This window comes from Oryctolagus cuniculus, chromosome 8 (genome assembly GCF_964237555.1).
Source record: "Oryctolagus cuniculus chromosome 8, mOryCun1.1, whole genome shotgun sequence".
Taxonomy (NCBI): Eukaryota; Metazoa; Chordata; class Mammalia; order Lagomorpha; family Leporidae; genus Oryctolagus; species Oryctolagus cuniculus.
In genome coordinates this window covers 80,110,596-80,138,528 of record NC_091439.1, presented here as the reverse complement: position 1 = coordinate 80,138,528, position 27,933 = coordinate 80,110,596, and the positions used below count along the sequence as shown (strand labels likewise).

General features: G+C 40.2%; 1 protein-coding gene across 6 annotated transcripts in view; it reads left to right on the top strand.

Annotated features, from left to right (window-relative positions):
* Positions 1–27,933, top strand: part of WDFY3 (WD repeat and FYVE domain containing 3) — a 310,521-nt gene that overhangs the window by 76,721 nt on the left and 205,867 nt on the right. The window contains exon 5 of one of the 6 annotated variants that reach the window (XM_070047899.1): positions 15,287–15,421. The exons of the other annotated variants lie outside the window; for them this stretch is intronic. The gene's annotated coding sequence lies outside the window, so the exon portion shown is untranslated. The remainder of the gene's footprint in view (positions 1–15,286; positions 15,422–27,933) is intronic. 6 annotated transcript variants of the gene reach the window in all.

The window sequence follows — 27,933 nt, the reverse complement described above, 5'->3', positions numbered from 1 at the left end:
GATATTAAAAAATTAGTAATATGGCTTTGTGGAGGGGAACTAGATCCTTCTGGTGGGAAATCTGCCTTTACTGTGAAAAAATTTTTTCAATGGTTAAAAGTGCTTTTAAATTTTTGATAAATATGTATGTAGTTTTTCTTTAATTTGGAAAAACCACAATTACAGTTTCATAGTTCTTGAAGTTGAGAGTTTCTGCTTGCTTTGGTTATGCTATTTAAGTACATACATCAGCTGTTCCTCCCATGAACCCAACTTCTGGTTTTTCATTTTGCTTTGTATTTTTCTACCTCTTATTTCACTATTGTCGGATGGGTCTGTTTTTATCCTTCACATTCATTTTTACTCTTTTACTCTTCTTTGTAACTCAGCTAATGGTATTGTTATTCTTCTGTGACCTGAGCTGGAATTTTGAGTACTCTTCAAAATTCACAGTCCCTACATTGTTAATTCTGTGTTGCTTCTGTTCTCTCGTACTACTGGACGCTACCCTAACCCCAATTTCCTCTGACACTGCTTTTGTCCCTGAAGCATCATTACCGTACATGCATTCTGGGGTCCTGCATTGTGGTATAGTATGTTGAGCCGCTGACCAAGGGATTCAGATCCAGTTCCCAGCTGATGAGCCTGGGAAGGCAGTGGAAGATGGTGGAAGATGGCCTAAGTGCTTGGGTCCCTGCTGCCCAGATAGGGGACCCATATGAATCTTCTGGCTCCTGATTTCAGCCTATCCCAGCCTTGGCCTTTGTAGCCATTTGTGGAGTGTCTGGGGAGTGAACCATCTGTCTCTCTCTGTAACTCTATCTTTCAAACAAATAAATCTCAAAAAAAAATTCTTTAAAAACAATACATGCGCCTCACATTTCACACTATGTATAGAAATGTGTACTAAATATGTATTACCTGCTAAACAGGAATTTGTTGATACCCTAGCATGTAAGGCCTTTTATGATCTGCCTGTGTGTCTCTGTGCAAGCCTCATCTCCAGCTTTTCCCTATATTCACATTCACTCAGTGTTCTTTATTGGAGGACTCAGCGGGCTATCTTGTGCTTCTGTATGCATACAGTCTGTTTGCTAGAAATAGGGTCCAGTCCAGTCCAGTGTCAGCCAAATGAACATGTGCTCAGTTTCTAAGGTGTTTACTTCGATATTATCCTTTCTATTGTTAGCTAACTGCCTCTTCCCCATGTTGCCATCACACTTTGTTCACGGGTGTTATTGTTTATTATAGTTTGTCACATTGCTTCTGTTAGATCTTCTGGCTTAACCACAAGTACCTAAAGAATAGGTACCATTTATCTAACACTTATTATATAAAGAGTAGTTAAATGTATTATTTTTACTAAATACACAATAAAAATGAACACATTCAGTGTTTTGCATCCTGCATCCTTGCTTTTTTTCAGTTTTATTTAAGTTATACAAGTCCCGTATATTTCATATATACACATTCAGGAACATGGTGATGCTCGCACCCACCCTCCCTCATGCCCACGCTTAACCCTTCCTCCTCCTCCCTCTCCCATTCCCACTGGTAATTTTTACAAAGATCTATTTTAAGTTTACTTAGTGAGCATATAGTTAACACTACACTAAGTAAAAGAATTCAGTAAATAATATGAAGAGAAAAAGGAAAAACAAAAACACTGTTCTTCAGCAGAAGAGCCAAGGGCTATAAACAATCATTGAATCTCAAATGTCTGTTTTACTCCAATACATTACATTTGAAATTGCTTTTGAGTAATCCTATGATTAATTTTTTCAACTCCATTTCCGGCATTTCCTCAATCTCTTAATCTTCACATTCTAATATTGAAATGTTGTGTGTTGGCCGGCGCCGCGACTCAATAGGCTAATCCTCCACCTAGCGGCGCCGGCACACCGGGTTCTAGTCCCGGTCGGGGCGCCAGATTCTGTCCTGGTTGCCCCTCTTCCAGGCCAGCTCTCTGCTGTGGCCCGGAAAGGCAGTGGAGGATGGCCCAAGTGCTTGGGCCCTGCACCCCATGGGAGACCAGGAGAAGCACCTGGCTCCTGCCTGTGGATCATCACGGTGCGCCGGCCGCAGTGCTCCAGCCGTGGCGGCCATTGGAGGGTGAACCGACGGCAAAAGGAAAACCTTTCTCTCTGTCTCTCTCTCACTATCCACTCTGCCTGTCAAAAAAAATAAAATTAAATTAAAAAAAAAAAAAGATATGTTGTGTGTTCCTTTGGTGGGGGGGTCATGGTGTCTTCCTTATTCTTGCTTCTTGAATTTCTATGTTTGTTTTTAGGTATTTGTGGAGTTGATTTTTTGTGTTTTTTTTCCTCTGATGGCTTTTATCTTTGAGCCATGCCTCTATGGCTTAGTGGAATATCTGCACTTTCAGTGAATACCAAGAGGTGTGTGGTAGATGTGGCCAGGGAGCTCTGGTCAGTGCTCCAGGGTAGGGTGAGTATTCAGGGTAACACCCAAGTTGAGCATGGTTGATCTCAATGCTTGGGTATTAGGCTCCAGTGTGTTCTGAGCCTCCGTATGAACTGCACAAAGAATCTGTGTAGTTCTCACTGTGAGCACAATTCCCACTATAATGATCTGCTCTGGGCAACCAAGGAGCTCTGGGCTTATAGAGCCACACCCGGTGATTGCCCTGAGACCCAGCTACACCCTGCACCTTCTCAGGTAACTACTGAGTCCCCACGGTGTCAGCACACAAAGATCCCACAGTCACTGGGTGCAGAGGTTTCACTCTGCTCTGCCTGTCCAGTCAACTGGGAGGCAGATATTCCCCGAGCCAGCTCCGCCCAAGCGTCTTGATCCTGGGAGGCTGTAGGGGCCTCACTGTGCTACATTGCCCAACCACCTCCCTGCCAGGCTCAAAGTCAGTAGGGACTGTGGCTTTTTTGCTCCACTAGAATCTCTGGATCATATGTGTACATACGAACCACGGGCTGAATGTTGCTCTCTCTCCTCCACTACCACCAGTACTGCTGAGAAGACAGTGTCCTGTCCCAGCCAGTTGCTGTGGGTGTGCACAAATCTTCTGTAGCTCCCACCCAAACCCAAAATGATGCCTGCCCTTTCTCAACTGGGCAACGGGTACTGCTGTGGAGAAATTGGGACGAGATAAACATGCCCCCTCTACTTCCACTGGTTCCGCAGACAACCACTAGCAACTGCTAGCCCCCAGGGCTCCCAACCAGACTCATGGCATGCTCTCCCTCTGGCTGTATCACCACGGGCTGCTGCGCTCCAGTCTCACCTCCACCTCCAAAATCTCACCTGCTCCAGCTCTCAGATTCTATGGTTTTCCATAGTGTTCTTGTTTCTGCTGCATGTCCACACCCTCCACACAGATCCACAGCATTCCTCTTCCTCTTGTAGGATTTCCCATGTGATTTTCTCTCCAATTTTCCTGAGAGAGCACTTCCTACACTTTTTTTTTTACTCTTTATCCCTAGCCTGGTACAGTATGTCATTCCCTAATGCGCCATCTTGGAATTTTCTTTGCATTCTTGCTTTTAATCACTATTTTTGATAATTTAGTATGAGCTAAACTAAATTTTACATTTGTGACAAAGTGGTTTACCAAGTTGCTTGTATAACTGAGACTAAAGATAATATTCACACATTTAAAAGAGCTAATAACATTTTTTAAAATGCCTTTAGATGATGCAGAATTCTTTTCATGCAAATCACTTATATAGCAATTAGAAGATAATTTGAGTATTACTTAAAAACCACGGTATCCTTTATCACATGTTTTTCAATGTAGTAATACTATATTTACTTAATATATATTCTGTTATTTTAGGTAGACTAGAATTTCCTAAATTTTCAAATAAGGAAATCTAGAGGGTGGGATATTTAGGTTCTATTTTCTATATATGTACCTACTCTAAACTTATCTACAACAGATAAGGAGATGGTTAAAGATGGTTGAGTGAAAGCATCTCTATAATATTCTTCTCCCTAATACTAACTGTATATAACTGAAAGAATAAACAATAGGGAAGAAATAATTTAAAATTAGTGAAATAAGAAAACCACAAATCCAAGACGCAGACACCAAGAACTAAGATACACTGTGAGCTTTTGAACACATTGAGGAAGTATGCAAATATCTTCAGATCTTAAAAATAGCACAGAGCTCTCTCCTGGGGTGGCATCCGGATACATAATCTCATGCAAGGTGAGGCTGCAGGAAAAGACACAGGTGCAGTTTCTTTGTCGGTGGGAAGAAGTGACAGTAGAGGAGATGGTGTAGCCTGCTGTTACCCTGGCATCATCATCTGAAGAGAAGAAAGCGCTGCGTGGCATTGCCGACAGTTGACACCGCTTTCCCCTTTCTCTCTCTCTGCGTCAGCGATTCTGGCTTCATTGCAGCTCTTCCACCATGCCAAGCAGTCTTACCTTCAGCCTTTGGTTTTGCTTGCCCCTCAGCTTGGAATTTTCTTCCCCAAGAAATTCTTAATTGTGCCCTCATTTGTTCAGGTTTCTGTTCCGGTGTTAAAATCATCAGAGAAGCTTTCCTTGGCCATGCAGCCTGAAACAGCAACCCTGGGAACATTTATTTTTTTTAAACAGAAGTTCTTTTTTTTTTAAAAGATGTATTTATTTACTTGAAAGGCAGAATTAACAGAGAGGCAGAGGCAGAGAGAGAGACACACAGAGAGACAGAGAGAGAGAGAGGTCTTCTGTCCACTGGTTCACTCCCCAAATGGCCACAACAGCCGGAGCTGTGCTGATCCGAAGCAGGAGCCAGGAGCTTCCTCTGTGTCTCCCACACAGGTACAGGGGCCCAAGGACTTGGGCCATCTTTTATTGTTTTCCCAGGCCAAAACAGAGAGCTAGAGCAGAAGTGGAGCAGCCAGGACTTGAACCGGCGCCCATATGGGATAACAGCAATGCAGGCAGCAGCTTTACCTGGTACACTTCAGCGCCAGCCCCACATTTGTTTTCAGAACTTACTTAGGTTCTCTTTGTAGCCATTTTACCACCAGACATAGATTTCTGATTTCTTTGCTTTTTTCCTCCTCCTCACTAGCATGTAAGTTCCAAAAGGACACACTCCTTAGTAGGCTTCTATTCTCCCTCTTTGTCCCTAGAATCTCATACACTGCCAGGGACACAGTGGTCACTTGATAAATATTTGTTGAATAAACCATTAAACAGCCCAGAATTCCTATACTGGTATCAATCAAGAGACCTAAGTTAACAGACTTAAATGATGTTATCACCAAATAACAACAAATGTTTCTTATTTGAATACTGATTCATGTAAAATAACCATAAAAATAATGACATTTAAAGGTCAGTAATGGTTATTAAGATAGAGTTAGATAAGAGAAAAAAAAATAACCCTCTGGGTTCTATTGCACAAAAGAATGACTGTATAACAATAATACAGTATGCGTGTTTCTAAAAAACCAAACGCTGGAAGAAGGAATTTTGAATGTTTTCACCATAGAGAAATGATAAATGTTTGAGGAAATAGATATGTTTATCCCAATTTTAACATGAATTGTATCCATGTATTCAAAAATCATATGATACTCCATAAATATGTATAATTAAAAGTAAAATTTTCAGGGCAGGTGCTGTGGTACAGTGGGTTAAAGCCATGGTGCGCAGCGCAGGCATCTCATATTGGTGTTGGTTTGAGCCCGGCTGCTCTACTTCCATCCACCTCCCTGCTAATGCTCCTGGGAAAACAGTGGAGGGTGGCCCATGTGCTCGGACCCCTGTACCCACATGGGAGACCTGGAAGAAACTCCTGGCTCCTGGCTTTGACCTGGCCTAGACTCAGTTGTGGCCATTTGGGGAGTCAACCAGTGGATGGAAGAACTCTCTCTCTCTCTCTCTCCTTCTCTCTGCCTTTCAAATAAGTAAATAAATCTTAAAAAAAAAAGGGGGGGGGGAAATGATCCTGGTGCCCTGAAATTATGCAATAGCTAATGTACTTGTTAAGATATTCTAGAGCCAGCATAGACTTCAGAGATACAGTTATGCTCTGCTGAAGACACAAGAAATTAGAGTTCCCCAGTTCAGAATCTCCATTCAGGTCTCTGTTGTCTGCTTTTTTACTCTGATATTTTTTATTTAAATTTTATTTTAAAGATTTATTTGTTTATTTGAAAGGCAGAGTGACAGAAAGGTAGAGACAGAATCTTCCATCTGCTGGTTCGCTCCTCAAATGGCCATAACAGCTGGGGCTGGTCCAGGCCAAAGCCAGGAGCCAGGAGCTTCATCTGAGTCTCCTAAGTGGGTGACAGAGGTCCAAGCACTGGGGCCATCTCCAGCTGCTTTCCCAGGCGCATTAACAGGGAGCTGGATTGGAAGCGGAGGTGCCAGGATGAGAATAGGTGTTCCAATAGGGAATGCTAGTGACACAGGCAGAGGCTTAACCTGTTGCACCACAATGCTAACCCCTCACTCTAATTTAATGCAGGTCCCTTAGTCACGGAAGGGGTGGACAGTTTCCCTTTTCCCTGATATAATTTTACGTTTTTGTGGTTGTTACATAGTAAGTACTTTCAAATTATTAATCAGGAGGTTTTTTTTTATTTTTGTGGTATTCTGCTTTGAACATTCTTTTGGATCAGGTGGTTTGTTGCCTAATTTGAAATAAATTATAATTAAGCAGTCTATTACTAGTCTATTAAATATTCTGTTGAATATTTTAAAGTCATGTGCTTAAGTTGTAAATAAATACTCTACAGTGTATACCTAAAAGATAGTTGCTAGATAAAGGTGATTTTTTTGAAGAAAAAATACTTGTGTATCTTAGCACTGTGAATCAGTAAGGATTTAGTTAGAACACAATCCATTCTAGGCAGTTTTAGCAGCAAGATATTGACTATGGGGTGTTAATGGCTTATAGAATCATGGAGGGGAGAAAGGTGTGGAGCAAAGATGTTGGGCTGCTGGTTGAACTTTTAAGAACATCTCTGCATGCACCAGCTGGAAGGAGTTCAGTGAGGCAGCTCTGTGTGTGATTCAGGAGACTATTGTAGGGGTGGGCAGATTGAGTGTTACTGGTTAAGATCTTTTTTTTTTAAAGATTTATTTTATTTATTTGAAAGACAGAGCTACAGAGAGAAGTAGAGACAGAGAGAGAGGTCTTCCATCCGCTGGTTCACTCCCCAGCTGGCTGCAACGGTTGGAACTGCACCAATCCAAAGCCAGGAGCCAGGAGCTTCTTCCTGGTCTCCCACACGGGTGCAGGGGCCCAAGGATTTGGGCCATCTTCTACTGCTTTCCCAGGCCACAGCAGAGAGCCGGATAGGAAGAGGAGCAACTGGGGCTAGAACCGGCGCCCATATGGGATGCTGGCACTTCAGGCCAAGGCTTTAACCCACTGTGGCAGCCCCATTACTGGTAAGATCCAGCTGATTATTGCTTGTGTCCCCTGAGCATAGAATGGGTTTTGTATTTTTAAGTATTTTTAAAAATGAAAAGAATAATGTTTTGTGGCACCTAAAAATTATCCATGTTTCAGTGTTCCTACGTGAAGTTTTATTGGAACACAGCCATACATATTCATTTACCTATTGTCTGTGACTGCTTTCATACTGCAGTGACAGTGTTAAATAGTTGTAACAGAAACCACATGGCAAAACATTTATTATCTGTTCCTTAAGAGAAGAAGTTGGCCAAAATCTGTTCTAGAACACACACTCTTAGTGCCATTCCAGGAAGCTATCTTGACTGCTGCTTATTCTACAGCCATGCTGCAAATACTATGATCATTTAAATGGACATTACACACCCTGCCTCCCAATGACCAGCAAGGTAATTTCTAGGTACTGGCATCTGTCTACCACTGCAACTAAATAATGTATGTATGTCATTGACATGCAGTCTCTGTCTCACTTCTGCCTTTCAGTGTGGGCAAGCAAGTTTGGTAGGGCTGACCTGCAATTGCAGTGTGAACCTGTTTGGGTAGGAGACTCTGGAAGGCCTGCTAGTTTGCCTCCATAATGTATGAAGGCACGTTACAGAAGCAGGAATGATTGGATTGGACCCCAGCCCCTACCACATTTATCATACATTGGTTATAAGTGTTTGGAACATATGGCCTCTTCTTTCACTTAAATGATTTTTTGAAAATTCAAATTCAGTGTTAGTGGTTGGTTATCTGTAACTAACTAGTTACAACTAGACATGGTCTCCTGCCCATGGTGGTCACATCCCTTGCTTTCTGACATTCCTCTCTTACAGCTCTGTAAAGCCACTTCTCTAGCTATTTCCCTTTTACAGTTGAGGAAACATGTGATTTAGGGTGATTTGATTTACTCTTCCTGAGGGCGCACAGGTAGTGGAAGGGACAGAGTTTAAAGCTCATGTGTGCCTGCCTCTGGAACCCTTTCCCTGCGCTTTCCTGCTCTGCTGGTCTGCTGCTCATCTCTAATGCAGGAGTCGATGGATCTGACAGGAGGTTTTTTTTTTTTTTTCTTTTAAATCACATATTGAGACAATTTTAAACATTCTGCTTCACTTATTTCCCTTATCTTGGTTTCTTCCATAAAAGGATATTAATCTTATCCCCTAGTTTTTGCATTATATTTTTTCATAGTTAACTGTAAGAGGTAAATTTACAACATAATACAATATATCACATTTTCAGACAAAAGACTAGAAGTGTTAGTATTGATATATATGTTTATGTTTTATGAGGAACACTTGTACAAGCTTCTGGCAAAATATTCATGGGATAGAATGAAAATTTGCTTGCAGCAATCAGACAAAGAATAGAGACGTTGCCTTTAAAGCAGCAGAGTGTGTAAGGCCAATTAGATAAAGATCTAGGGATACATGTCCTATGAGAATATTTTGGTGAAAGAGTATTTTTAATTTAGATCCTGAGTCATACTATCTTAACTCTTTGAAGTTAAGTCTAAATATTTTCAAGGCCAGACCTTTGAAACAAATGATAAGTATGAAATCAGTACCTACAAAGAAAAAGAAGAAACATAATGAAGTCAATAAAATATGAACTTCTGAGGTGCTAGGTTGACATGCACAGTGGTATACCAACAAGTTTATAGTAACTGGCTATCTAGGAACAAGAAGCCATGAGTTTTAGTATTTGATGATGCTGTAGTATAAATACTTGCACTTTGGTTGCTTTCAAGCTATTAATAGTTTCACAGTGGAGTCTCCAAGATTTCTGAAAATTTTTTCATTAGGGAGCTGGTGTGAGCTGGATCTACTGTGCCACTCAACTTAGTCTAAACAAGTAAACAGAATTAATAATTAAGGCAGAAAGTTTTGTATTTACATTTATAATGAATATGCAAGGAAAATATTTCAGGACACCTTTTTTAAAATCAAAAGTGATCATTGCATAAAGTAATATAAAAGTATTACTATAGAAGTATATTAAATGAGTAATGTAAAAATATTTTATTCACTGAATAAATATGGTAAATTGTTACTGTTGAACTGAGTTTTTCCCAAGGTTGTTATTTCCATTTGTTTTTTCATTAATGAAGGAATTGCTCAGAACTTATTTAATTATATAATATATTATTGTGCTTAATTAATAGGAACAGGCTTTTATTTGTATTTTCCTTTGACAGATTCTGCCAGGAAATTATTTCCTGACTATTCTGAATATGATTCCCTGTTTGGGGTTGAGGGCTGGTATTAAGATAGGGGAAGATGTAAACTAAAGAACTGGAAACCCTCAAAGGAAAGGAAAATGTAGTTAGGTGTATGTGACCTTCCTTATGTGTCAGATGTGCCTAGGGATACTAAGAGTTCTCTGCCAACATATTATTCATGAGTCATTTCTTGCTACCAGTTTGGTTCCACCCTTAGTAGAAGATATGCAAAGTAAATGTGGATTTTGTGGGGATATTTTTTTAAGTTCTTGAGGACAAAAATACTTAATAATTTTGTCCAGATGTTTTAAGGAAGAACAATAACACCGTCTTTGTTGAGAACAGCTAGAAAATAAAACCGTCATTGCTTTCCTTAGTACTTACTCAGTACAGACAAGAGGCAGCCTTCCATTTACTTAGAGCACTGGACTTGGAGGCGTATGTCTAGCATACAAATGTTAGCCAGTGTGGTTCTGGATCTTTTTGGAAAGTTGCTTTAATCTTCTGAGCTTCAGTTTCTTCATCTCTAAAGTGGGCATTGTATTTGCCCTTGTTGTAGTAGGAAATAAATAAATTTCTGTGGAAAATACCTAACATCATACGTGACTGGATTTACGTTTGTATTTCCTAGACGAAATCTGACGCAGAGGCAGGAAACCAGAGTTCCTTAGGGATTAACTCCAACCCTGGCTACTAATTGCTGATGCTGTCCCTTTAGACTCTTGAAATGATTCAAGGGTAGGAAGGCTGGTGTTTTCCATTTGGAAAAACTGATATAAGCCAATGAGCAGAAAAGCTGATATGTATAGATTAACATATTCAGAAAACAAAGCTGCAGAACCTGATTGATTGGAATGGTCTGAGGAAAGGCCAGTGAAACCCATTATTTGTTTTCTTTATTGTTGCAAATCTTTTGAATTTAAAATGTACATGTCTTTCTTGATTCTCTTTCTCCCCACAGCCCTGCCTGTCTGCAGCTGGATGAGGTTTCCTTACTAAACTTCCCCCCAGTCCTCATTGTGTTTCCCTGATAAAACATTCATCAGCTCTATCTGCCCTCATTACATTTGCTGCCACCCACACAGTAAACACCATGAGGTTAGACATCAAGGCTGTCTTAAGTGAACTATCACTTCCTGGCAAATGGTAAATTTTATGCCACATGTGCTGGTTGTTACTGATACTCACCACTGTTTTCCAAGGTCCTACCTACCATAATGGCACACTCGAGAAACTACTTGTGATTAAGGATATTATAGTGTAAAAATCATCATTCTGGACAACAGTTCTTATTATATGGCCATAGAAAGCGTGGCCAACAGTATTAGGACTCCAAAATACTAACAGGAAGTTACTTTCTTGTTAAAAGCCAAATCTAGCTATTGAACACTGCGAAACTATCTTTGGACTCCCAATATGACTTTTTTGTTGTTGGAGATCATGAGAAGGCTTGGCTGAAGATTGGACGAAGCTCTGATTTATTCTGTCATTAAAAGATACAATTTATTTTGATGTTAAAAAGTTTTATTTCCTGTTTCTGCTTGATGCCAGAATTCCTTCTGGATCTGAGGGAAGTTGTCTGGTCTGGCTCTTCTCTCTCTGAGCCAAATTCTGTTTGCTAAGTTATCACCACTGGCTGAGAGTCAGTCCCTCCTTCCCAAGAGGGTGGGGAAGTCCATGCAGAATTTATTTTGTTTGTGGCATTCTAATAGTCACATACTTTTTTTTTTTTTTTTTTAAACATTGGGGCTGATGCTATGGCTCTGCAGGTTAAAGCTGTGGCCTGCAGTGCCGGCATTGCATTTCATGCCAGTTTGAGTCCTGGCTGCTCTACTTCTGACCCAGCTCCCTTTTAATACACCTGGAAGATTATCCAACTGCTAGGGCCCCTGCACCCACGTGGGAGACCCATGTTATAGCCATATGGGGAGTGAACCAGTGGATGGAAGATCTCTCTCTCTCTCTCTCTCTAACTCTGCCTTTCAAATAAATAAGTAAATCTTTAAAAAAAATGAAAAAGTTAAACATTCCTGTGGATATAATTTTTAATTGTTACTTGCTGAGCAGATACAGTTTTTTAAGGGCAACTTTTTAGTGTCAGACGGAGTATTAAAAACAGTAAAAAAGGCTACATTGAGAAGTAGCTATGAATCACTTTAGAAATAATCTGATTTAAATATGGTCCAGTTAAGATTGATTTAATAAATGAACTGGTTGATATTCAAATATTCAATTTCAGTTACCTAATATATTCTTTTTACACAAAACAGATTTGTTGAGATCCATTTAACTAAGTTCTGAAGTACTGAAAACTAATTATTTCCTTTAAAGAACTACATTTAATGAAGGATAGATATAGGCATTCTAAAGCACTTAATGTTATCTTTTTAAAAAATATTTATTTATTTATTTTGAAAGTCAGAGTTGTAAAGTGAGAGGGAGAGACAGAGAAAGAGAGCTCTTCCATTCTGCTGGTTCACTCCCAGATGGCCAAAATGGCTAGTGCTGGGCCAAGCCAAAGCCAGGAGCCAGGAGCTTCATCCAGGTCTCCCACATGGGTGGCAGGGGCTCCGGTTATTTGGACCATCTTTTTCTTCTTTTCTCAGGCCTGTTAGTAGGGAGCTGGTTTGGAAGTGGACACCTGAACCACTGCCCCTACAATGCAGGCCCCAGTGTTATCTTTCATTAGTATGTATGCTTGAAGAATGTTTTGTGTGTGTATGTTTTTTCTTTCAAAAACAAAGGTATGATAATACGGATTTCATCCTATTTCCTAGTTTTTACCCATCACTGTGTTTTTGAGATTTATCCATCCATCTTAAATGCTTGTGGAATATACTTTAAAAAAACAAAAACAAAAACAAAAACATGTGTTTATTTGAAAGGCAGAGTTGCAGAGGGAAAGACAGAGAGAGAGGGTGAGACATAGAGGACTTCCATCCGCTGGTTCACTCTCCAACCAGCTGCTTCATCTGGGTCTGGGCTAAGCTGAATCCAGGAGCCTAGAACTCCATCCAGGTCTGCCACATGGGTGGCAGTGGCCCAAGCACTTTGGCCATCTTTTGCTACCTTTCCAGGTGCATTAGCAGGGAACTGGATCAGAAGTAGAGCAGTCAGGACTCAAACTGGCCTCCAGTATGGGATGCCAGCAAAGTTGTGGTTTAACCCACTGTGCTACAACTCAAGCTCCTGAAATAGATAAAATATGACTATGTAGGATTGTGTAACAACCTGATTTGTCTGTTCACTTTCTCAGTGATGGATCTTCTAGTTGCCTCCAAGCCCTAACACCATAAATAATAGTACAGTAAATATCCTTGTACATCCCTGCCTATGAGAGAGTTTCGTTAGGGTAGATACTTGGGAGCAGGATGTAAGATTGGACTTCAGATTCTCTACCAGTTCATTTGCCTGTCGGTCATGTGTATGGTTACTAGCGACATGTCTAAGAACACAGTTGGTTTTTCAGCTTTATGATTGTCACTAACAGGTGTAAAGGGTCAGTATTAGTCAGTTTGTCATTGTTTGAGCTAAAGTATACGGGAGAAGCTTCTTAGGAAGGAAGGAGGACTATTTTGGCTCACGGTTTTGGAAGTTCGCAAACTCTGGGCAGCCTCATTGGTCTTGCGTCCAATGAGAGTGATGAATGGTGGAACACATGCAGAGACTGGATCACATAGCAAGCCAGGAAGCAGAGAAGCTAGGCCAAACTTGGCTTCAATGGCCAGTCTTTTCATGAGAACTAACTTCCATGGGGATGCCCCAATGACCTAAAGACCTACCCTGGGCTCACTTCCTAGAAGTCATAAGTAGATCAAATGTCCACCCTTAATCCATTAACCCTTAACATAAGACTTTGTGGATCAAGCTCCTAATACATGGGCCTTTGGGAAGATACCCAATCTATTATCCAAATTCTAACAGTGGTATTTCCTTATTTTTAATTTGCCTTTCTCTGATTACTAATTAAAACATTTCTTGTTATGTCTGATGGCTTCTGAGTTGCTTGTTCACTTTTTTTTTTCTGTTGGGTTTCTGTTTTTTTGTTGATTTGGGAATGCTTTGTGAATTCTAAATTTTTTTTTCTAAGATTTTGTTTATTTATTTGAGAGGTAAAGCCACAGACTGAGAAAGGGGGAGACAGACTGAAAGATCTTCCATCTACTGGTTCACTCCCCAAAAGGTCACAATAGCCAGAGTTCAGCTGATTCAAAGTCAGGAGTTTCTTTCAGGTCTCCCCTGTGGGTGTGGGGCCCAAGCACTTGGGCTGTCCTCTACTGCTTTTCCAGGCATAAATAGAGAGATAGATAGGAAGAGGAGCAGCTGGGACACGAACTGATGCCAGCTCTGCTGGAAGAGGCTTAGCCCTTTATACCGCAGTGCCAGACCCTGTGAATTCTGAATTCTAATCTCTGTCTGTTTTGGATGTTTCAAATATCTTCTCCAATTGAGCTTGGTTTTGTTTTTGTTTTTGTTTTTGTTTTTTTTTTACTTATTTGAAAGACAGAGAGAGAGAGAGAGAGAGAGAGAGAAATTGCATCTGCTGCTTCACTCCCCCAGTGCCTCCAACAGACAGAGCTATGCCAGGCCAAAACTAAGAGCACTTAACTCACATATGAGTAGCAGGGACCCCAGTACTTGAGCATTCATTTGCTGCTTCCCAAAGAATGCATTGGCATGAAGCTGGAGTTGGAGGTGGAGCTGGGAGTGGAACCTAGTTACTCTGATATGTGATGAAGTTTCCCAAGTGACCTGTTAACCACTACACCAAACACGTGCCCTGTGTCTTTCTTTTTAGTTGATTCTTAGTGTTCTTTCCTAAACCAAAGTATTTTTGAATGAAATCATACATTGTGTTTTTTACCCTTTATATTATTTTTTTAAAAAAGATTTATTTGTTTATTTCAAAGGCAGTATTAGAGGAAGAGACAAACAGAGAGACATTTTGCATCTGCTGGTTCACTCCCCAGATGGCCTCAACAGCTCAGGCTGGACCAGGCCAAAGCCAGGAGCTTCATCCAGCAATCCCATGTGGGTGCAGGATCCAAAGTACTTGGGCCATCTTTCCTTGCTGTCTCAGGTGCATTAGCAGGGAGCTTGATCAGAAATGAAGTAGCCAGAACTTGAACTGGCACCTAAGTGGGATGCAGTATCACAGGCAGCAGCTTAACCTGCTGTACCACAATGCCGGTCAGCCCTGTAAACCAAAATTTGAGGGGCTGGCTCTGTATGTAACATAGTGGGTTAAGTCACTGCTTGTGAATGCTTCTCGGCCTTTTGGCTAAGATCAAGTGGAGATGCTGCTTGTGGTGCCAGCATCCCAAATCACAGTACCTGTTTGTGTCCCAGGTACCCTGCTTTTCCTGCTAATGCACCTGAGAAGGCAGTGGAAGATGACCCAAGTGCTTGGGCGCCTGCCACCCATGTGAGAGACTGGGATGGAGTTCCTGGTTCCTGGCTTTAGTGTAGCCTGGAACTGTGTTTTGACCATTTGCGGAGTGAACCAGTGGATGGAAGAGCTTTTCTCTGTCTCTCCCTCTCTCTCTATCTGCCTTTCAAATAAGTAAGTAAATAAGAGAGAGAGAGAGAAATAGAGACGATGAATGAACTCCCTCCCATCTGCTGGTTCACTCCCTAAATGTCCACAATGTCCAGGGCTGATTGAGGCAGGAACTCAATTCAGTCCTCCATTTGGATGGCAGGGACTCAGCTACTTGAGCCATCACCTGCTGCTCTCCAAGACCCACATCCTAAGGAATCTAGAACAGATGACCAGGCAGCCCATATGGGGAAATCTTAACTGCTAGGCCTGATGCCTCAAAATACTTAATTTCAAGGTAAGTACATTTATCATTTTATTTTTGTATGTGGTGGATTTGAATTTTTTTCTTCAGAGAAGTTCTTAATTCATAAACATAGCCTCATCCATTTTCTCACCTTTATATGTGGCTTTAGGTAGGAGTCTATTTTAATTTTATTCTAAAATTAGTGAGTTAATTTCTCAGTTCCAGCTACATAATAGTTATATACTCTTTTCTGTGGCCTTTATCGTATGGTAGGTTCCCAATCCATATGTAAATCTGTGTCTGAACACTCATCCATCTGCCACAGTTTCTATTACCATGGTTTGGTAAATTACATAATTTGGGGTAGATGCTTGGCACAGTGGCTAAGATGCTGATTAAAATGCCTGCATCCTGTATCTCTGTGCATGGATTCAAACTCTGGCTCCTCAGCTTCTAATTCTTGCTTCCTACTAATGTGCACCCTGGAAGACAACAGTGATGGTTCAACTACTTGTGTCCTTGCCACCATGTGGGAGGCTTGGATTGAATTCCTGGCTCCTGGTTTTGGTCTGGCCCAGCCCTTGCTGTTGCAGGCATTTTGGAAATTAACCAGTCGACAAAAAATTACTGTCTATCTGTCTGCCTCTCTCTTTGTCTCTTTGCCTTTCAAATAAAACTAAATAAATAAATAAAATTTAAAACTACTTTTTTTTAAGTTTCATGGTCATTGTGACCGTTGTTCCTGCCTGTCTTCTTTAAGTATGTTTATATTGGTTAACACTTTCAGTACCAACCATTGTCATCCTTGAAACATATGTCTTAAAACTTCTTGATAGTTTTATAATACATTCTTTAAATATAACTGTATTATAATTCTTAACCATTTTATTTAAATCTACAGATGGTTCCTGTGTTACGATATTGTAACTAATAATTTCTCAACTTTACAATGGTACAAACACAATGTGCAGTTACTGGGATACGTAGCTTGAACTTTGAATGTGGATCTTTTCCTGAGCTGGGTGGTGCAGTGCAGTCATCTCCCGCAATGCTGGGTGATTGCTGTGAGCCCAGCTGCTTGTCAACCAAGTGCTCACCAAGGCAAATGATTGTTATTCTTTTTACTGTGTTGCCATATTAGGATATTGGATAGTTTATGTGTATTTAATAAATTTGCAACTTAGGACATTTTCAACTTAGGAGGGGCTTATGGAATGTAAGTTGAGGAACACCTGTAGCTATGTATAATTGCCTTGTCTTTTTTTTTTAACATTTTATTTAAATGTTAAATTTTGCTTTTCAGGGGAAATCTGGGTTTGAAATATTAACTATGTTACCTTTTCTGACTCTTAGAGTATATGCAGTGTACATAGAATCGAGAGTATTCTGTTAAAGGGATGGAAAATTTAAAATTATTGAAAAGTTAAGACAGGTGAAGATTTTTTAAAAATCTGGGTAAGTTGTAAGTTTCATTTTAGGAATAAGTTGTCTTTGGGAAAGTATGTCTGTATTTCAAGAAATTTTAGGTTGGTGTAGCTTAAGTAGTTTTAGTGAATTAGTGTGTATTCTACTAGGTACTTAATTGTATATATAAACAAAGACCAACTAGGATATCTTGGAGTGACTCAGTTTAGTCTATAATCACTTTATTTGGTGTAATTTCATTGAAAAAAGAAAAAAAGCCTAAAAAGTAATCTGTAATTTCTTAAATCTCAAGTCTTTGATGTCTGTTCTCTACCTAGGAAATTTAGTTTAACTCAAATTGTAATTTTTAGTCTATAATTTTGAGAAACTTCAAACACACTTATTTATTTTATTTTGATCATTAAATAGAATGTTACATGTGCTTTCCAGGAGGGGAGTTAGGTGACAAAATAAAACTTAAGTTTATATACTTTGTGCAGAAAAATTTATTTCCTATAGCTCATATTTTCTTTGTAACCCTTTGACTTAAAAAAAAAAACCTAGATAATTAGAGTTAGCAGTTATAAATTAATTTTAACCTCCAAATGCTAAACTTGCTAGCAAATATTTAAACTGGTTTTCAGTTAAAAGGCTTTTGCCCCTTTCCACAAGTCTAGTGGAGCTGATAATTGTAAGCAGTAAAAGAAGCAAAATGACAACAACAGCTGTGTAGAATTGATCTTCCAGGCCTGAAGTAAAAGACAGTGCTTCTCTAGATAGTCAGACTTCATTATGGAACATTAAAAAAATAAGTAAAATAGGAAACATTAATTCTCCACTTACAGGAGGTCTGTAGCAGTTTATCCAAGGTAGTGTTTTATTTATTTTTTTATTACATGGCATTACTTCACAGAGGAAGATGAGAGTCTTAGGAGAAAAATATTGTAAACTGATTTATACTTTGCAAAATTATTTCCTTTAGTAGCTTATTGCCCCAGAAATTATAAAGGTACTATATTTAACAGTTTCAATATGTCCAGTGGTTTTACAAAATATACTAGATGACTAACTGGTAAGAATAGCCTTTCATTCTTTCCCAAAGGCATTTTTTAGATAGGCTACATGTGATACAAAGTGAAATGATGCAACTGGGATGTGACTTTTTCTGGTCATCACTCTTGTTTTAGTGTGATGGCAGGGCACAGAGAAATCATTTTCTTTCCTCTCCCTTCTTTCTGCCCATCTACTCTTCAACTTCCATCCCTCAACTCCTTTAGTGAGAATATGCCCCCTGCTGTGAGAATATACACTTGTTTATTGCATTTGTAGAATGCACACTGCAAAAATGATGAGGTAAATAATACTCTGATCAGCAAAGGATTTAAGTGCATTAACAAGTAATTTTTGTGTTCTCGATACTCATATTAATATCACTTTTTATATCTTAATGTGTCCTTCTTTTAGAGCTTCCTAAGTTTTCTAAATTTTCTCATATACCACTATTAAGTGAGTGAAGATCAGATTGTATACACACGTGTAAAATAATTTGAAGATAGTAATTGGTGCAAAAGATTCTCTGCCCTGTTGTACTCATCTGTTTCTCTCTGCAGTGTCCATCGAATGTGTACATATAGTCAGCATTCTATTGTGTCAGGTACCTTGCCAAATACTAAGAAGTTGCATATATTTATATATAAAGACAGGTCAGTGAGCTGACCCTCGATTGATTTATGAGGAATAGTGGCTGAGTGGCCACTGGAGATAACCTCCATAAATCCTAAGGTGTTTTTACTCTCCCTGTAACAGGTTGGGAAATAACCTCAGACTAGGTGACTGGCTGTTGACTTTACATAGCCCTGGTGGAGGGCTCAGGGTGGGTGCTCAGAGCACGCTTTTCTAAGGACGAGAAGGAATATAAGTGACGTGAGATGATGGCAGAGACAAACAGAATAAATGAACATTGTCAGAGCAAAGAGCTGTCAGAGGCATGACTTTCAAGTTCCATTTATGCTGCTTATTAACAATTAGGGCAAGTCGCCTCTCATTAATGAACCACCTTTCCTAAAGGAATGTTTTAAAGATTGGTTGAGATAATGTGTTTTCACATGCTTCATAATTATGAAGGCTACTGTACAAATGTATATACATTCAAATAGAAACAAATAAAATCAGATCTTTAAGATCAGGTTTTTATTTTGTGATCCTAAAAATCATATTTTAGTTAGAAGGCAAATACATTGTTCCTTGGAGAAACAAAGTGACACTTGAATTCAACCCTCAAAATAAAAGGATCTGACAGGCTGAGGAAAGAGGCCTAGGGAATGGGAGAATATTTACCTAAGAGAGAGCTCCCTTCCTTGGAAAGTGTGTTGAGTAAGAACTGTACTGTCTTACTTATTTATCTTTATTGTATGTTTGTGATGAAGAATTAACAGGGTGTTTTTTCTGATTCCATAGTTTTAAGAAAACAATTCACAGGGGTATGTTATTTTCTATCAGATAAGCACCATGGTGTCCATGGTCCATTCAGTTTATGAGTGAAGACGGTATTATCCAAACTGAAACAGAAAGGTAGATTAGAGTAAATATATGTAGTGTTCTGTTTAACCAGAGTGTGAGTATGTTAAAAAAAAATAAAGAAGCAAGATTTATAATAGTAGCATCTCTTATATAAAAACATGGACTTGAACAAGGCTTAAATGAAAAATTCAGTTGTCTGTTTATGAAGTGTAGTACCTACCATTGAACCTAAGAAGTAGAATATTATAAATACTACAGAATCTCCCTGTGTGCTTTCTCCTCACTTTGCCCCCTCTTTCTTTCTGGAGGTGACCCAGAATTTCCTGTAATTGATCCCTAGCTTTTCAGTGTGTGTGTGTGTGTGTGTGTGTGAGTATGAACGAAATGAAAAAAAAAAAAAAGTTACAGAAACATACATGTAAGCAAAACAACTGTATTAATAGGTCTATGTACAGTTTTGCTCGTTTGGCAGCTTTGTTTTTATTTATTTATTTTTATATGTTTGTTTGCATCTTGAAAGACACAGTGGCCCAGAGAGATCTTCCATCTGCTGATTCATTCCCCAAACTCCTGCAACATCCAGAGCTGGACCAGGCCAAATCCAGGAGCTAGGAAATTCACTCAGATCTGCCATGTGGGTAGCAGGGATCCAAATACTTTTGTGTTTGCAGGAAGCTGGATTGGAAGTGGAGGTGCTGGGACTTGAACCTACACTCCTATATGGGATGTGGGAGTCCTAAACAGCAAGTTAACCTGCTATACCACAGAACATTTACCTCAGGAGCTTCCCCCCTACGACACCCCCCCTTTTAAAATGTGTTTATTTGAAAGACAGAGTTAGAGAGAGATCTTCCATCTGCTGGTTCACTCCCCAGATGGTTCATCAGCCGGGGCTGGGTCAGGCTGAAGCCAGGAGCCAGGAGCTCAAGGACTTAAGGACTTGAGCTCTTGAGCTCTTGCAGTGGCTCAAGGACTTGGGCCAGCTTCTGCTGCCTTTCCAGATGCATTAATGAGGAGCTGGATTGGAAGTGAAGCAGCTGGGACTTGAACTGATGCCTCCACGGGATGCCGGTGCTTCAGGTTAACACAGTGTGCCGCAGCGCTGGCCCTCCAGGAGCTTTTTCTTTTTTAAAATAGTGTCATATAGCATCTTATGTTTTGCAACATGCTGTTTTCATTTTTAAGTTCCAAGAATCATCCATAGTGCTTCATATAGTTCGTTGGCTCGTTTTTACTTCTGTGTGTAACTTTCAGTTATGTATATATATCAGGAATTATATATGCCCTACTGTGGGTGCTTACTACTTTTTGATTTTTGTAACTCAAAATCGCTGTTTATGAACTTCTTTTCCGTGTCTCTTTGTGCATTTATATGAGAATTTCTCTAGGGCATTTACCTAGGAGTTGAATTTCTGGTGCACAGGGTGTGCACATGATTAGTTTCACTGGATAATCTCTGTCCATAAATACTATTTCTGGAATGCAGAACCTGTTTGTCCACATCTTCACCAGGATCATTTTGCCACTTGGCAGTTTTAGTAAAAAACGTTTCCTATTGCTGCTGTAAAGAAAAAGTCACCATAATATTCTCGTCTTAATTTCTTATTTTGCAGTTCTAGGAAGTTAGAAGTCACAGAGGGTTAAAATCAAAATGTCTATAGAGCTAGGTTCCTTCTGGAATCTTTAGGTGAGCATCTGTTCCTTGCATTCTTTAGCTTCTAGCAGCTGCCGTATCCCTGGCTGATGGCCACATCAGTCTGACCTCAGCTTCAACAGTCACAGCTCCTCTTGTCATTGTCACTCTTCCTCTTTGTAATAAGATTAGGCTTACTCACATAATATAGAATAATCTCATCTCAAGGTCCTTAACTTAATCATATTTGCAGGGACACTTTTGCCATGTAAACCAGCATGCTCACAGGTTCTAGGTATTAGGATGTGGATATCCTTGCAGAGGGCAGGGGACCTAACATAGATGTTAAGTTACTGTTGTATTACTTAGCATGTCTTTTATTACTGACTAGCTTATCCAGCCTTTCATGTATTTGTGGTCATTCATATTTCCTTCTCAGTGAAATGTCTGTTTGTCTTTAGTCCATTTTTCTATTGAGTTGTTTTTCTTTCTGTTGTTGATTTGAACATACTCTTTACATATTTTGGATCTAATAATATTTTTGTTCATTATAGATGTTACAATTTTTTTTCCCAATTTGTGGCTTATGTTCCTTTTTATCCTGTGGATTTTGATAAGGGTGATTGTATGTGTGTATAGTTATTTTTTGAGAGGCAGTAAGACAGAAAAAGGTTCCATTAGCTGCCTTATTCCCCAAACACCTGAAACAACTAAAGCTGGGCCAAGGCTGAAGGTCAGAGCCAGGAATTCAACCTAGGTTTCCAGTGTGGATGGCAGGAGCCCAATCACTCGAGCCATCCCCACTGCTTCCCAAAGTCTACATTAGCAGGAAGCTGGAATCAGGAGGCAGGATCTTGAACCCAGGCATTCCCATACAGGATGGCAGCATCTTAACCACCAGGCCAAATGTCTGCCGTGGTTTTGTTTTAAGACATTGTTCTTTAGCCTGAAGTATTTTTCCAATATTTTCTTCTAAATATTTAAAAAGCTTTGTTTTTCTTTTTTTTTTTTTAATCAAGATTGATTTATTTGAAAGGCAGAGTTACAAAGAGGCAGAGCAGAGAGAAAGAGAAAGAGAAAGAAAGAGAGAAGTCTTCCATCTGCTGGTTCACTACCCAAATAGCTACAATGGCCAGAGCTGTGCCAATCTGAAGCCACGAACCAGGAGCTTTTTCTGGGTCTCCCACATGGGTGCAGGGGCCCAAGGACTTGGGCCACCTTCTACTACTTTACTACTTTCCCAGGCCATAGCAGAGAGCTGAATCGGAAGTGGAGCAGCCGGGACTCAAACCAGTGTCCATATGGGATGCCAGCACTGCAAGCAGTGGCTTTAACCACTACTGCCACAGCGCTGGCCCCAAAAGTTTTGTTTTTCAATTTAATATCTTTAATTGCTGTGGTGGCAGAGGCATAATGCATTTATGCTACTGAAAGTAGAGCTAATTGTGTTTGAACAGAGAATGAAATTCAGGTAGTGTGGTAATCAGACTTTTGTTACTGTAATGAAGTATGAGACCACTTTATTTTTTTTTTTAATATTTATTTATTTATCTGAAAGACTGTTACAGACAGAGAGAGGGAGAGACAGTGAAGTGTTCCATCCACTGGTTCACTCCTCATCTGGCTATATTGGCCGGAGCCGGGCCAATCTGAAGCAAGGAGCCAGGAACTTCTTCCAGGTCTCCCATGTGGGCATAGGGGCCCAAGCACTTGAGACATTTTCCACTACTTTCCCAAGTCATAGCAGAGATCAAAAAAGGAGCAGCCAGGACAGGAACCTGGCTCCCATATGGGATGCGGGCGCCTCACGGGGAGGCTTAACCTACTATGCCACAACGCCAGCCTCATGAAGCTGCTTTATAAAGAAGAGTGGTATATTTAGCCCACCATTTTGGAGGCTCAAGGACTTGGTGTTGGCTTCTGCTCCATTCTAGAAATAACCTTCTTGTGCCCCTCTTACATGGCATCTCATGACAAGGGACATGGAGTATGCATGTGCATTTGAGTCTGTTCTTTTTAAAGCCAGGAGTCTCCACCAACATGACCATATCTAAACCTAGGTCCTCTCCAAAGACCCCACCTCTGAATACCATAGTCAGATTAAATTTCCTCCTTCTCAATTCTATTAACATATGCCTTTGGGGATTAACCTCCTGTCAGCATTGGGGAAGAATCATATAACAACCATTCCAGGAGGGATGGAGAGTGAGTTGATAAATATTTCCTTGAACTAATGATCAAATTATAATTGTAGAGATAGTTGCAAGTTGCTTCAAGATTGAGTAGAAGCAAGCATTTGGCAAAGCAGTAAGCCATAGATTGCAGCACATGCACTCCATATTGGAGTCCCTGGGTTTGAATTCCAGCTGCAATTCCAATTCCAACTCCTGCTAATACATACTCTGGGAGACAGTAGGTGATGGCTGAAATAGTTGTGTCCCTGCTGCTCATATGGGTAACTTTCACCGCGTTCCTGGTCTGACTTCAGCCCAGCTCTGGCTGTTACATGCATTTGAGAGTGAACTAGCAGATGGGAGATTTCTCAGTCTTTCTCTTTTCTTTCTCTTTCTGTCTCTCTTCCCCCACCCCACTCTCACCTATGAATTAAATTTAAAAAAGACTAAAATAATGAAAGGTACTAAGCAATTAAAAAGAAATCTGGGATTTCAGGCAGAGGGAAGACCACAGAAGAAAATTTTTTTAAAGATTTATTTATTTATTTTATTTGAAAGTCAGAGTTACACACACACACAGAGAGAGAGAGAGAGAGAGAGAGAGAGGTCTTCCATCCAATAGTTCACTCCCCAATCCCCTATTGGCCGCAATGGCCAGAGCTGCCCTGATCCAAAGCCAGGAGCCAGGAGCTTCTTTCGGGTCTCCCACGCAGGTGCAGGGGCCCAAGGACTTGGGCCATCTTCCGCTGCTATCCCAGGCCACAGCAGAGAGCTGGATTGGAAGTGGAGCAACCAGGACTAGAACTGGCGCCCATAGGGAATGCTGGCGCTTCAGGCCAGGACATTAACCTGCTGGGACACAGCACTGGCCCCCACATAAGAAAATTATCAAGGTTTTGCAATGGCACAATGTGTTCAGGGAACAGCAGTTAGGTGGTGTGGTACAAACATGGGATTACGGAATGCGGTATACAGAAGATACCACTTCAGAGAAGCTGTTTTATGGCTTGAAGAGGTTTTGACTGTCCCATCGTGAACACTCAGGCCACTTTTAAGTGAAGTTATCTGCCAATCTGCTTGGAATTTTAAAAAAATGAACATAGTCTTGTCATAGATGGCAAAAATTGAAATTGTTATTTCTAAGATGTCTTGCATATAAGGCACGTAAGTCAACACTTAAGGAATTGAATTTCAACAATGCTGTCTCAGTTAGTGAGTCAGCCAGAGTGCACAGTGCATTCTTTTTAATTTAAGTAGTGGATTTTCAATCTTTTGAATATATTTGATATTAGTAATAGGCAAAAGTTATTTTGAGGAAGTTTGGGAACTAACACACTGAGTAAACTGGGTAATTCCATTTTTGGTAAAACATGATATTATAACCACATTGATTTTTAGATGCAGCTTATAAAATGCTCTGAAAGCAATTTTTAGAGAGGAATTTTGAAAAGTATTTTGACCTATATCAGCACCATTATGAATACACAGTCATCTAAGGTAACTATTGGAAGAACAAAATTTATCTAGATAAATACTTTTTGATATTTGGAGAAAATTAAAAGTATATGAACTCACCATAAAATCATTAAAATGTAATTCATCTGTGAAGATGCCAGCATTAGTTTTACCATTATTATTTTAATTTATATCAGCCCCCTGTCAGTCATGCTTTGTTATGCTACGACTAGGGGTGTTTCTGGTTCTGAGTATGTTGTTGATACACAAATCCCTCTGGAGGGTTCTGGCTTATTGCCATTTGTTTTGTCATAGTCTTACCAACCAAACCTACTGGCTTTTTGTAGTGATTTTTTCCCCTTCTGCCTCTACCTTTACATTAATGATTCTAACTTTCTGAATGTATATTAGTTTTCCCTCAGTGTGTTTTTAGAAACACATTAGGGAATACCCAATACCTCTATATAAAAATGGCCGTAATTCTTTCTCAAGTAATAAAATGGAATTTAAGCAATTGTTAAAGAACAAAGTTGTTCTCTAAGCTATCTTTTTTTTTTTTTAATTATTTATTTATTTTAGAAGTCAGAGTTACAGAGAGAAAGAGAGAGAGAGAGAGAGAGAGAGAGAGATCCTTATCCGTTGTTTCACTACCCAAGTGTCCACAATACCCAGTGCTGGGCCAGGCTGAAGCTAGGAGCCAGGAGTTTCATCCAAGTCTCCCACATGGGCGGCAGGGGCCCAGACACCTGGGCCATCTTGTGTTGCTTTTCCCCAGGCCATTAGCAGGGAGCTGGATTGGAACTAGAGCAGCTGGGCTGTACCCACTGTGCCACAACTTTGCCCCCTCCCCTAGGCTTTGTTTAAAACACAGATAAGGAATTGAGAGAAAATGTCACCCCTCTTTGACCTATTTTAAATTGCCTGTCTTGGCTTCAGCTGTCTCTCATTCATTGATCTGGGCTTTTATTGAGCAGTTTTTACTTATCTGTCAATCACATTTTTTGAATAGGTATAATCTTTGTCTTCCATAATTTTGCATTATTTGTCCCGACGTTAGAAAAGTCCGCCAAATAACAGTCACACCCAGTGTGATACACACAGGGCCATGGCCACAAAGCAGGGGGGCACTTGTAAACCCAGGAGATGAGGAAATGCTTCCTGGACGAGGGCCAGTCAAGCTGACACTTAGGAATGATTAGTAGTTGGCTAGATGTAGAAGGGCAGAGGGAAAAGTCCCCTGGGGGTGGTCAGCGTGTGTGAAGGTGGAGCCAGGGAGACCTGTACTGGTCTGGGACTGATGGAATAAGGAAGAATCATAGGGGAAAAGCGGGGTCAGGCCTGTGCCTAGATCAGATAATGCGGAGCCACAGCTTCGTCCTTCCCCTTCAAGATACGAGGATTCTTCCTAAGAGTGCATCCATCCTTCATTTTCACTCGATGAGGCCCTAGGCTGGGTGTGAAGGTCTTGGGAGAGCACAGCCTGTTTTCCCGGAACTCATAATTCAGTGACAGATACTGGTAACTTCTAAAAATAGCTTTATTTATTTATTTGAAAGGCAGAGTTATATAGAAAGAGGCAGAGGGAGGGACGGAGGGAGAGAGAGAGATCGAGAGAGAGAGAGAGAGAGAGAGAGATTGAGAGAGAGAGAGATCTCCCATTCACTAGTTCACTTCCCAAATGGGCCACGCCAAAGCCAGGAGCCTGGAACTTTGTCTTGGTCTCCCACATGGACGCAGGGACCCAAGCACTTTGCCATCTTCAGCTGCTTTCCTAGGTGCATTAGCAGGGGGCTGGATCCAAAGCAGAGCACTCACATGGCACTCACATGGGAAGCTTGTGATGCAGGCTGTGGCTTAACACCCCAACACCAGCTGCAGATACTGGTGATTTTAAGAAAGAAGCAAGCAATTATCCTTATATAAGAAAGCTGGTAATTTTTTAATTTAGAAAAATGGCTAATGTGATTTTTTTCTGGAGATGTTTAAGATGTTTCATTTACCATTCACATTTAAAGTGATTACTGATATATTTGGGCTACTATCTATCCTGTTTGTGACTGTTGTATATTTGTTGCATTTGTTCTTTTGTTTCCCCCTCTCTTCTCTTTTTGGGCCTTCTCACATTTTGACTAAGAATTTTATATGTCTTCCTTTTGTGTCCTTTCTTATCATATTAATTAAATTTATTTAAAGAAAATATTTAGTGGTTGCCCAAGAGTTTCTAACATATTTTCCATTTATCTCTATGTGCCTTCAAATAATGCTGTATCATCAGGGCTGGCGTTGGTATCTTATGACAGTATTCCGAGTTCTGCTGTCAGTCATCTCACTTATTCATAACCTGTAGTCACCCAATGTATTATTACTGCTTTCACTTTAAACAGTTATTTTTGGATCAATTATGAATAATAAAAGATTTTATATTACCTTCATTGTTCCTTTTCCAATGTTTCTTTATTCCTGTAGATACAATTTTCTGACCCGTATCATTTTCCTTACTCCTGAAGAGCTTTTAACATTTCTTGCTGAGGAGATCTCTCGCAGTAAGTTCTCTCACTTTTGAGTGATTTTAGGAAGCCCTCATTCCTCACTTTTGGCACAGTACTGCACTTCAAGCATTTCACTCATTCTCTCCTGGCTTGCATATTTTAGATAAGAAGTCCACTGAGATTTTCATCTTTGTTCCTTTACTGATAAGGCCTTTCTTCTCTCTGTCACTCTCCTGATCCACCATGCTCCTTCCAAGATTTTCACTTTCACTTTGGTTTTGTGCAGTTTTAATATATCATGCCTTTATGTAGTGTTTTAGGTATTTCTCATGCTTGATTTTCTGTGGGCTTCCTCTATCTGTGGTTTGGTGTCTGTCATTAATTTTCAGGTTGTTTAGCCATTTTTACTTCAAATATACTGTTGCTTCTTCTCTCTACTTTTTCTGGAAATTTCCATTTACTTGTTTCATGGAACCTTTCCTCAGCCATCTCCAGGTTCCTGCTGAGCCAGTGAAAGTGTTCTTCTTATCTGTTACGGAGCTTTTTGTTACAGTGCATTTTCTTTTGAGTCTGTTGTATTTTTAAAGTATGAAGCGGATAGCTCTTCTGTAACCTTGTGGTTAAATGCCTGCATTTTAGAGGGCCTATGATTCTGGGCTGTCATCTTCCTAGTGCCCCCCCCCACACACACACACTTTGCTCTGTCCAGGCTGTCTTCCCCTCTACCTGAGGTGAGAGGAGAGGCTCCAGGGGATGAGATGGAAGAAATGCCTTGCAGCCCCTGAGACATGCCTCTGGTAATATCTCTCACCCTGGAGAGTAGGCCTTTGTTATGGGAAGTACTCTGGGAATATCTCACCTGATGACTCCTCTGTCACAGGCAGAGGG